Raw genomic sequence first — 11,659 nt, forward strand, 5'->3', positions numbered from 1 at the left:
CAACCAGATAAGTACATAACAGCCCCACCACACGGAATAGCTACACATGCTGGTGAGCTAGCAAGATGGGAGGGGGAGGCAGAGGGCTATGTCAGGGAAGGAAGGGGAGAAGGAATGGAAGGGGGAGGAAGCAATGCTGAAATGCTGAGGAAGGAGTTCTGCACCAAATGGCTCGTACTACAGAAACAGAATTTAGAAAAGAACACCAAACCCATGGAGTACAATAGGGGAGGGTGAGTGGAAAAACAAGATCAAAACGAAATAGACCAAGGGAATAGTTGGGTCACTGAGGAGTTGATATAAGGGCAGGAATACAGTCAGGAAGACTCCTGAGATTGGAAAAATGGAAAGTAGATATATGAGTGCATAAAGGAAGTATGTAAATATATGGATAAAATTCTGTCCTGTTCACCTGACATAGCCATTGTACAGCAGTTATGGGAAACTTGTGTGTCCAAATCAAAGTACAAACTGACTAAAGATACAAGAACCATGGCGAAAGTAAATTATATGAAAAATGAAGTCTACCAAAGTTTATGATATCACCCATCTGCTTCGACCCATGATGTAACTGTGTTGTGGTGTGGGAGGTAATGGTGATGTGCTGTATTTGAAATGAATCATGTTTGCTGACATCTGGTTGGAGTATGTGGTGGTGCTCTATGGTGTGAAGTGTTTATGTTTCTAAATTGTTTTTGAGTGTTGTTAAGTGATTCATTGGAGTTCTTGAATACTGCTTATGAGAATAATATTGGAAGAGTTTGTGGCAGTTGGTTAGTGAGATATTTTCTTGTTGGCAGTTATGAGCAATAGATTAATTATTGGGTTTGGAATTATTAGTGTAGTGTGTTATTTTAGGCTGGATATGTAATTGTGTGTTTCATTTTTGTTAGTTATGGACATGACAACAAAGTTGGCAAGTTGGTCATTTCATGCCAAGGGGGGGGGGGGGGGGGGGGGGATAGCATGGTCAAATACTTAGTTATTTTATTTAATTGCCAAGACTGACTAATGTTGCCACATTTTGGATGAGAAACCAGTACATATGGTACTGTCAGCAAGAAAACATATGACGTTCTATCTGAAAAGGTTCCTGGTTTGACAAGCATCAGCTGGCCATTCAAAAGATTGTGTTGAGAACACATTTTTTCTTTCAATAAATTGCTCAAGTTATGTGTTGGTTAACTTTGATTGATATGTAAATTTTTATGGTTTTAATTTAAAATCGGTCAAATAATGTCAATGTGACATATCGAAATTTGACTCGTATTAGAAGATGTGAGATAGAAGAGTAGAACAATCACATCACTGCGAATTTCATTAACTAACTGGTTTTATTCACTCATTTAGTTTCAATACATAATATCTACCTACACAACTTCCTTCTATAGTAGCATTACTTACAAAAAGCATGTGTCAAATATGAATCATTATCAATCCCTCGTACGCAAATATTTTACGTAACCTTGTCACCACAGAATATCAAGCAATTGCGAACACCACATGCGCTTTTTTAATTCTGAATTTTATGAGATAATGCCATCAAAAACAAGTAGTTCAGAACAACCTACGTCTATTCCTTCTTCCTCAGACTCTTAGCCACTACATGCAAGCTTTGAAAACAACTACAATATAACCGAAAGACTTTACCTGTAAATCTCAGTATTATACTTTATGCGACTGCTGTTTACTTCTTACGGCACAAACGTTCACGTACCACATCTCATAAACATTGCACCTAAGGCACACGATTAATTACTCTCTAGCGGCAAAAGTATAGTTCAGTCGATAGTACTACAATTTCCAAGATGTCCAAAACCGAAAAAAGTAAAAAATGATGACGCTTTCGTTTAGCCGGCTCTGTCAGTAACTAGTATAATGACGCTTACGCCTTCAACAACACAACAAACCCCAATTAATATCATCTCCGGAGCGCAACAAGTGTACATCTCTGACAGATCGAGAGATTGCATCAGAAAGGTCGCCTCAGAACCGAGATAGCGAACGAAACGTCAAAACATCCACATATTCAAACATATTTTCCAGTAGGTCTGCTCGAAACGAGCTTCGGCGTCAAGATTTCTCGCGATGAATGTTTTAAAAAGGGCAGCACAAATGGTCACAGGTTTGATTGACCAGCGGAATAGTGTCATAAGAGGCCAATTCATACTGGCCGTCACGTCACGTTCAAACATACCACAACTCATTTCAAATGGCAGCATACCAACAGGACGTCAACGGACCGTCAGATCACATCATGCAAGGTTTCTGAGAAGGAGAGTTTTGATGTCAGGGTCTTTAGCTCACTGGAAGTTAAGCTACTTTCACCAAGCTCGCAAATATATTAGTAGTGGATCTTTCCCTTCTTTGTCTTCTTAATTTTTGTATTTATTATTGTGCATTGTTTCCGTAGCAAGTGCAATTTTTCCATGTCGATTTGGATACTTTTTCTATTGAGTATTCTTTCATAAGCGGGGACAGATATCTGGAAGCGAAAAATAATATAGAAAAGAGCTGTCACATTGTAGCACATATAAATATTTCTCTGAAAATTATTTCGAGCAGTTAGATCATGAACCCACGCGAATAGTAAAAGGTTGTGAAAACACCCTTGACCTCTTAGCAACAAATAATCCTGACTTAATAACGAGCATCAAAACCGATATAGGGATTAGTGAACATAGGGTTCTCGTAGCGAGATTGAATATTGTAATCCCCAAATCATCGAAAACTAAGCGAAAAATATACCTATTCAAAAAAGCAGATAAAAATTCACTTGACGCCTTCCTGAGAGACAATCTCCACTCATTCCAAATTAATAATATAAGTGTCGACAGATGTGGCTTAAATTCAAAGAAATAGTATCGGCAGCAAGAGATTTATACCAAAGAAACTAACAAACGAAGGAGCTGATCCTCCTTGGCACACAAAACGGGTTAGAACTCTGTTGCAGAAACAACGAAACAAACATGCCAAATTTAAACAGACGCAAAATCCCCAAGATTGGCGATCTTTTACAGAAGCTCGAAATTTAGCGCGGAGTTCAATGCGAGATGCCTATAACAGTTTCCACAAGGAAACTTTGTCTCGAAACCTGGAAGAAAATCCAAAGAGATTCTGGTCGAACGTGAAATATGTTAGCGACAAGAAACAATCAATGCCTTCTCTGCGCGATAACAATAGAGATACTATCGAAGACAGTGCTGCCAAAGCAGGGTTACTAAACACAGCCTTCCGAAACGCCTTCACAAAAGAAGACGACGTAAATATTCCAGAATTCGAATCGAGAACAGCTGCCAACATGAGTAACGTAGAAGTAAATATCCTCGGAGTAGTGAAGCAACTCAAATCACTTAATAAAAGCAAGTCTTCTGGTCCAGACTGTATACCAATTAAGTTCCTTTCGGAGTATACTGATGCATTAGCTCTATACTTAACAGTCATATACAACCGTTTGCTCGACGAAACATCCGTACCCAAAGAATGGAAAGTTGCACAGGTCACACCAATATTCCGGAAAGGTATTAGGAGTAATCCACTAAATTACTGGCCCATGTGCAACAGAATTTTAGAACGTTATGAATTACCCCGAAGGAAACGGTTTATTGACACACAGTCAACATGGGTTTAGAAAACATCGTTCCTGTGAAATACAACTAGCTTTTTATTCACATGAAGTGCTGAGTGCTATTGACGAGGGATTTCAGATCGATTCCGTATTCCTGGGTTTCTGGAAGACTTTTGACACTGTACCACACAAGCAGCTCGTAGTGAAATTGCGTGCTTATGGAATATTGTCTCAGTTATGTTACTGGATTTGCGATTTCCTGTCAGAGAGGTTACAGTTCGTAGTAATTGACGGAAAGTCCTCGAGTAAAACAGAAGTGATTTCAGGCGTTCTCCAAGGTACTGTTATAGGCCCTTTGCTGTTCCTTATCTATATAAACGATTTGGGATACAATCTGAGCAGCCATCTTCGGTTGTTTGCAGATGACCCTGTCGTTTATGAAAACAAACTGCAAAACGATTTAGAAAAAATATCTGAATGGTGCGAAAAGTGGCAGTTGACCCTAAATAACGAAAAGTGTGAGGTCATCCACATGAGTGCTAAAAGGAACTCGTTAAACATCGGTTACACGATAAATCAGTCTAATCTAAAAGATGTAAATTCAACTAAATACCTAGGTATGACAATTATGAACGACTTAAATTGGAAAGAACCCATAGAAAATGTTGTGGAGATGGCGAATCAAAGGCTGCGTTTTACTGGCAGGACACTTAAAAAATGTGACAGACCTACTAAGGAGACTGCGTACACTACGCTTGTCCGTCTTCTTTTAGAATACTGCTGCACAGTGTGGGATCCTTACCTGATAGGATTGATGGAGTACATCGAAAATGTTCAAAGAAAGGCAGCACGTTTTGTATTATCGCGAAATATGGAAGAGAGTGTCACAGAAATGATACAGGATCTGGGCTGAAAATCATTCAAAGAAAAGCGTTTTTCGTTGCGATGGAATCTTCTCACGAAATTCCAATCACCAATTTTCTCATCTGAATGCGAAAATATTTTGTTGACACCGACCTACATAGGGAGGAACGATCACCACGATAAAATAAGGGAAATCAGAGCTCGTACAGAAAGATATAGATGTTCATTCTTTCCGCGCGCTATACGAGATTGGTATAATAGAGAATTGTGAAGGTGGTTTGATGACCCTCTGCCAGGCATTTAGTCGTCCGGAGTGGCCGAGCGGATCTAGGCGTTACAGTCTGGAACAGAGCGACCGCTATGGTCGCAGGTTCGAATCCTACCTCGGGCATGGATGTGTGTGATGTCCTTAGGTTAGTTAGGTTTAAGTAGTTCTAAGTTCTTGGGGACTGATGACCACAGAAGTTAAGTCCCATAGTGCTCAGAGCCATTTGAACCAGGCATTTAAATGTGATTTGCAGAGTGTCCATGTAGTTGCAGATGTAGATGTAGATGTACTTTGAAAAACCCCTCAACGCCAACCCCCCCCCCCCCCCTATGAGAGAAATGATGACAGAAACAAGCACGTACAATCCAGATAGTGAACCTCCAACTCTAAAAGAAGTTAAAGAAATAATCAAGTCGCTCAAGAATCGTAGAGCACCAGGAAAAGACGGCATCATCTCGGAAATTTGGAAGTTACAAGACCCAGAACTCACGAAAGACATCCACAGGATCTTGGAAGATATCTGGAAGACCATGCAAATTCCTGATGACTGGAAAGCTGCCGTGATACACCCACTACACAAAAAAGGTGACAAGACTGACCCGAACAACTATAGAGGAATATCCCTACTACCACTCACATACAAGATCCTCTCTAAAGCTTTACTAAACAGACTAGGATGATAGACCAACTACTTGACTGGGGAATACCAAGCAGGTTTCCATAAAGGGCAGTCATATGCGGAACAAATTTGGAACCTGAAAATGATTTTACAACACAAACAGAACCTGATCGTTACCTTTGTCAACTTCAAAAAGGCGTACGACTCTATCGACCAGAAAACTCTCTTCAGAATTCTAGCAGGATACAAAGTAGACAACAAAACACGGACTATTATGGAGTGAACCTTGACCATCAAGACCTCCAAAGTAAAGTTCTGTCGGGAACTATCAGAGCCATTTGAAATTTACACAGGTGTCCGACAAGGCAATGGCCTCTCACCTCTCCTTTTCAATCTAGTGTTAGATAAGGTAATAAAAGAACAGGAAACATCACAACAGGGGATAACCTTAGGAAACCTACAGATTAAATGCCTGGCTTTTGCAGACGATTTGGCGATTGCCATGAAAGGTATAAATGAAACAAAAGACACTATTGAAAAACTGCACGAAATCGCTTCCAAAACTGGACTACAGATCTCTCACGAAAAGACACAGTTTATGAGCACAAATAAACTCTCATCTCTGAACGCAAAGTATGGAACGATTTACAAAATGGTAAACTTCAAATACCTCAGCGTAACACTACGAATGAGCGGGTATAACAGAGACTCAAACGAAGAAAGAAAAACTAAACTGGACAGAGTAGTGTGGAATCATTACAACAAGAAGTCTATCTCACAAAAAGCCAAATTACGCCACTATGACAAGGTGGTGCTCCCCAAGGCACTATATGTAACAGAGACCACACTGATCCTAGGGCATACACGTATCAGACAACCAGAAAAAGTAGAACGGAAAATACTTAGGAAAATATTTGGCGCAACTAACAACAATGGAATATGGATCAAGAAATCTACAGAGAACCTGTACAAACATACGGAGACAATCACAGAAAACATTAGAAAATGCAGACTACAATTCTATGGACACCTGTACAGAATGCCATCACGCAAACTGACCAGACAGATCTTTGACTGGGTAACCACTAGAAACAACAAATGGGTGGCAGAGGTAACCAACTCAGCATAACAGCAGATACAATAAACGACAGAATAAAATTCAGAAACATCATTAAGAAAAGTAAACTACATGAGATCCACTGTGAAAAAGGAACAGACGTAAAATGGACCGAAGAACACAAGCAAGATCACAGCCGGAAGATGAAAGAAATATGGGCAACCAGAAAGGCAATCAAGATGAAGCCGAAGACATGAAGCTGACAAGAATCATGGACAGAGGACCAGAAACAGAAACACAGCAAGCGAATGAGGGAAGTTTGAGCAGCAAGGAAGGCAGCAAAAGGAATTGGCCATGTCGTTTAGTCCAACTGCGCTCTTTAAGGGCAAAACACCAATAATAATAATAGTAATAATAATAAGAAGAAGAAGAAGAAGAAAATATGTTGATGAAGCAGTTTTCAATAAATAATATTTTAAGTTGAAAAGTCAGTTCTAATGAAGGAGTAAAATACAGTTATTTATAAAGTTCTTGGACATGTGAGAAAAAACATAATGAATAAGATAAACAGGTTCTATTTATTCCCTTATAAATATTGTTAGATGTGTCTGTATGTATATATTTTCGTTAGAAAATAAATGTCGATAATTTTAAATGTTGTTTCACTTCTCATAACTCTATCATGCAAATTTGATCGAGAACATACGTTGTGAAGTTTGCTTTGGCCATTTATAAACTTTATACTTGTTAGTTCCTCAATTCTGGCACTACACTCCTACTTTTTGAATCATGGATGCTAACTCGAAGCTGCACATTTACAGTTCAGTACTGGGCTAAACAAATTTGAGTGACATGATATGACGGACATCATGAAATGCCATGACATGACAGTGCTGTGCCACGACTTGATGGCCAGTGTAAATTGGTTTAAAGGTCTTGACAAAAGTGAAATGACAGACTCTTGAAGATAGATATAACAATCCTGAGGAAACCTACTTACAAAATTTCAAGAACCAGCTTTAATGATGATTCTAGCAATATACTGTAACCCCCAACATATCGCTCCCATAGGGATCATGAGGAAAAGATTATATTAATTGCAGCAGACACTGTGGCCTTAAGCAATTATTCTTCTTGAGCACCACACATGTATGGAAAGGGAAAAAGCTCTAGTAACTGGTTCAATGGGATGTTCCCTCTACCACATAACTTATAACAGTTTGCGAAGTATGACTGTAGATATAGATGCAGACATTGATGGTGGCATTTTAAGCTAAATATCAGGACCTCTTGTCGCCATGCTCACTGATAGCAAGGGATTTTGCGTACTTTTTTCTTCTCAATCTCTATTTAATTGTGACACTATCGTCTTTATGTATGTCTTTATATGCCTTGATTAAGTCTGTGCTGTGGAGTCTTCTCCTGATAAACAAGAAATGGTAATACCAGATGTTATTTCTGCAGTGCTTACCTTTATGTATTATACAAGAAGTCGCATTTTCAGATTTGAATTAATGTGGTAAATAAGCTCCCATAACAACAATGACAATTTCTTACTTTATTTTTGTGACACTGCGAAGGTTGCATGAGAACTTGAAATTTTTCCTACGAGTATTCTCTCGCAAAAGACACCAACCCATGACAGCCTGTAGCATAACAACTACATCAAGAATTATCTAAATGTCTCGTCTTTCGAAAAAATACCTAATAATTTGGGTATGACTCTATCATTGTCTACCATCCAGTGAAGGTTTGGTGACCAATGTATTGAGGACATCACGAAGTAGTACTCTCAATTTATTAATATACCATATTTCTGTATATAAGACTTTGTTAATCAAAAACTAAATCAGGAAGTGTAGGAAGAGGATTAATTAGGTAATTAGTAATTAATTAGGAAAACATTACACAATAATTATTTTATAAATTTTGGGCTGACATTTGTAATTCATCTCACAGAAGCATATGTAACTTGGAGACAAGTAGCAGCTAATATCTGAGCTTGTGGTCTGCAGAGACTTGGGGTAAGTCTCTACGTGTACATTGGTAACACGACCTTGGTCACTGCTAGGCCATTTGCAAAGCTGCAGGTTTACTAAATTCTTGTTTTTTTTTTCATTGGATGATTAAAATTTTCCATAATTGTATTCGTATTCCACAAAACAGAAGCTGGTTTCATGGCATTGTTAGTTAGTTAGTTACATGCTCCATAGATCAAATTCATGACAAACTTTATGATCTGGACTGTGTCAACAAAACAAACACAGAACACTTAAAGAAAACTAAATGAGAAAAATTAAAAATAATTTTTATGTGATAGCATGCTAGCCATTTATAGTCATTTTTAATAACTAATTAACTCTGCTCAAAAATTCCTCTGTGGTATAGAAGGCGTTGTTAGGGAGAAACCTCTTCAACCTAAATTTGAAAACACTTTGTAACACCATTATCGATAGTAAGCAGGTTATGCTACGTAATTATGTGTATATAGCTTTGAAATGATTGTTCTATACTAGTTAAAATCTTTGAATTGCCAGAGGAAAGTGGAAATTTGTGAAGTATATAGTATAAAAACTTAATAATGTTAAAAAATAACGAAACTTTATAAAATACGTATGCTTGTAAAAGAGAATTTGTAATTTGAATACTGGTTCATACTTAGGGAAATTGTATGATGTAACTTAAAAGACGTAGGGAACCCCCTCTGCTACAGAAGGATCTTGGCACGTGGGAAAAGGTGGATTTGGTGGTCAATCTGGGCGGCAATAGAGAGAGCACATTACGCAGTCAGTGGCTAGACATTGTACTGTTAACAATGCAGGTGCCAAGTGAGGCATTTGGAAGCCAATTTATGTTGAAATTGCCTCGGATGTGGTTTTGGCTGGTGTATGGTGCTCTTGTTATCATGGAATAGCTCTGAAATGAAGGAAATACGTCGCCAAGAAGAATTTATAAAGAGCATTCAACTTCAAGAGCATGGGATCACTTAACCGCCACGTGCTTGCCACCACTATTGCGCCACTGCTCCATCAACTGCAGGAATTCAGATATGTATCATAGTAAGAACCAGTATATTGATGTGAGTGTTTTTTCAATAATAATTCCAGTGGAATTCAGGGTCCTGTCCTTAATGTACAGGTAATCAAGCATCCTGTTTCTGAAAATACAATGGTTTGTTGTTGCACTAAAGGTGCTAAAGTTCAGTGCTAAAATATTTGAATGTTGTTATCAAAGCTACCTACTTCACAGGTGGTGAGAAAGGCATGTATATTGGACTATGGTGAAAAGTAACTTGCATTGATTTGTATTATGAACTTTTTTCTGAAATTGGTTGAGCTTAATATTTGACTAACTTGTGTTAAAGCATTAAAACACAAACTATTGCAAGTGGGGCTAAAAATTTAATGTTATTAAATCGCAATTGGTGTCCGAAATAATTACAGAGTTTGCATGTATACAAAGTAACAGTTTATGGGACCCCACAGTAATCTATTCTCAAATTGAGAGGTAACTGGGTTTTTCATTTCTATTAAAAGAAATCTGTGACAGTGCTAATAATGAAGGCATAATAAGTATAGGTGTAGGATTATTTAATTTCATTTGTGGTATGTATGTGTTAGCTAAAATCAGAACTCTTTCCATGCTCAATTTCAGCCCAGTGTGTCTTTAGTAACATCTTAATGTTGAATTAGTACTGAATTAATTAATTACTGCAATAGTAATTTTTATTACTATGAGTAAATTATTATTTAGTTCTCTATGTTTGCTGGTTTGTGTAAAAGCTATCTACTGCTAACCACAACATAGTTCGTTCGTGAGTTGTGTGTATCCATTGCACTGTTTAAAAGGAGCATTAACGAAAGTCACTTCTGCAATCCATGTACATTTTTCTTTAAACTTAATGTTTCAAAGTATTATGCCTAATTAGGCTGGCGACTGTCGATTATTTCATTTGTATGCATTTTATTACTTTCATTATCTCCTAAACTCAGTCTGCTAGTCTTTCTATTATCTGCCATAGAAACGAAAATACTGTTCAATACCCTCTGCCCATTAGGTTAAAACATGGCCAGACTTCAAAAATCCTCACAGAGGGTAACGCTAGATTGCAATGGAGCGTTATACTTTATGCGAACTTGCAGTAATAGTGTTAAAACGTCTGCTAAATGTCTGACATTTTATTTCCATGGTTAGAGTGTCAAAGATTTTTATAGTTGCATACTTCACACCTTTTGTGCCAACATTTAAAAGCTGAATTTTCTGTGCCCATTGAACAGAGCAGTTTAAATCAGTTCATATTAAATAAGCATTTGTAGTTTAGTTACTGTAGCATATATTATAAGTAGGATATTGTGTTATATGCAGTTTTCCCTTTCAAGAGGACATAATATATCTACATTTATCGCAAATCAACTCTACTTCAAGTTTGTTAGTGACTATAATTAACCTCAAGAGCTTTTAAAAATTAATAATTTTTACCATGCTGTTTTGTGCTACCTTAACAGAAATCTCAGTTTGTATATTTGCTTCAATTTTTATAGAAAATCAAAAATTTTGTAGTTCAACGGATATTGTCAGCCGGCTTATTTTAAATATTTTTGTTCACTGTTCTGTAAAACTTTGCACCAGCCACAGTGCACCACCATAGTGAATGCTGTTCTCAAGCAAGGGACAAGTTAGTTGACTTTCATAAGCAGCTGTAAATCGCCATAACTACTGTCAAACGATTGGCAGTTTCTATGAATTGTTGTGTTGGAAGTGCTCCCAACAGCCATGTACTGCTACCTGAGATGTAAAAGGTACCTCAAGTACAATCCTCTCCTGCGGCTCCTGTCTCCTCTGCAGGAAATACAGCATCTGTCAATACGCATCGACTTAACTGCAAGTGGCATGTCAGTGGTAGCTCTAGGCATCCTGTACTGGGTGTACAGGGCCCAGAGAAGACTCAGGTGTTATATTGAACCCCAGATTCAACAAGTTCGAGGTGTCTTCCATTGAAACTAAAACAGACCCACTGGGACTAATTTCACCTGCTGGGAAACCTGCTTTGTCCTATTCAAAGAGAAGGCAACTGCAAAAAGGCATTAATCATTGGCAATTCAAACTTGCAGCTAATAATGAAATGGCAGCAAGGGACAGGAAGGAATACCATGTACACTCTGTGTGTATGCCTGGGGGCCTCATTCAAAATGCTGAACATGCTATTCCGGTAGCCAAAGAGGGAAAAAGTGCAGCCAACTACAGATTGTAGTGCATATTGGAACAAATGATGTCTTTCATCGA

At 38.0% G+C, this 11,659-nt stretch overlaps 1 protein-coding gene across 6 annotated transcripts in view; it reads right to left on the reverse strand.

Moving 5' to 3' along the window:
- The window catches only part of LOC124776830, a 322,032-nt gene extending 320,137 nt beyond the window's left edge, over positions 1–1,895 (reverse strand). For all 6 annotated transcript variants that reach the window (XM_047251996.1, XM_047251994.1, XM_047251997.1 and 3 more), the window contains exon 1: positions 1,651–1,895. The gene's annotated coding sequence lies outside the window, so the exon portion shown is untranslated. The remainder of the gene's footprint in view (positions 1–1,650) is intronic.
- Between the last annotated feature and the right edge of the window lie 9,764 nt (positions 1,896–11,659).

This window comes from Schistocerca piceifrons, chromosome 2 (genome assembly GCF_021461385.2).
Source record: "Schistocerca piceifrons isolate TAMUIC-IGC-003096 chromosome 2, iqSchPice1.1, whole genome shotgun sequence".
Taxonomy (NCBI): domain Eukaryota; kingdom Metazoa; phylum Arthropoda; class Insecta; order Orthoptera; family Acrididae; genus Schistocerca; species Schistocerca piceifrons.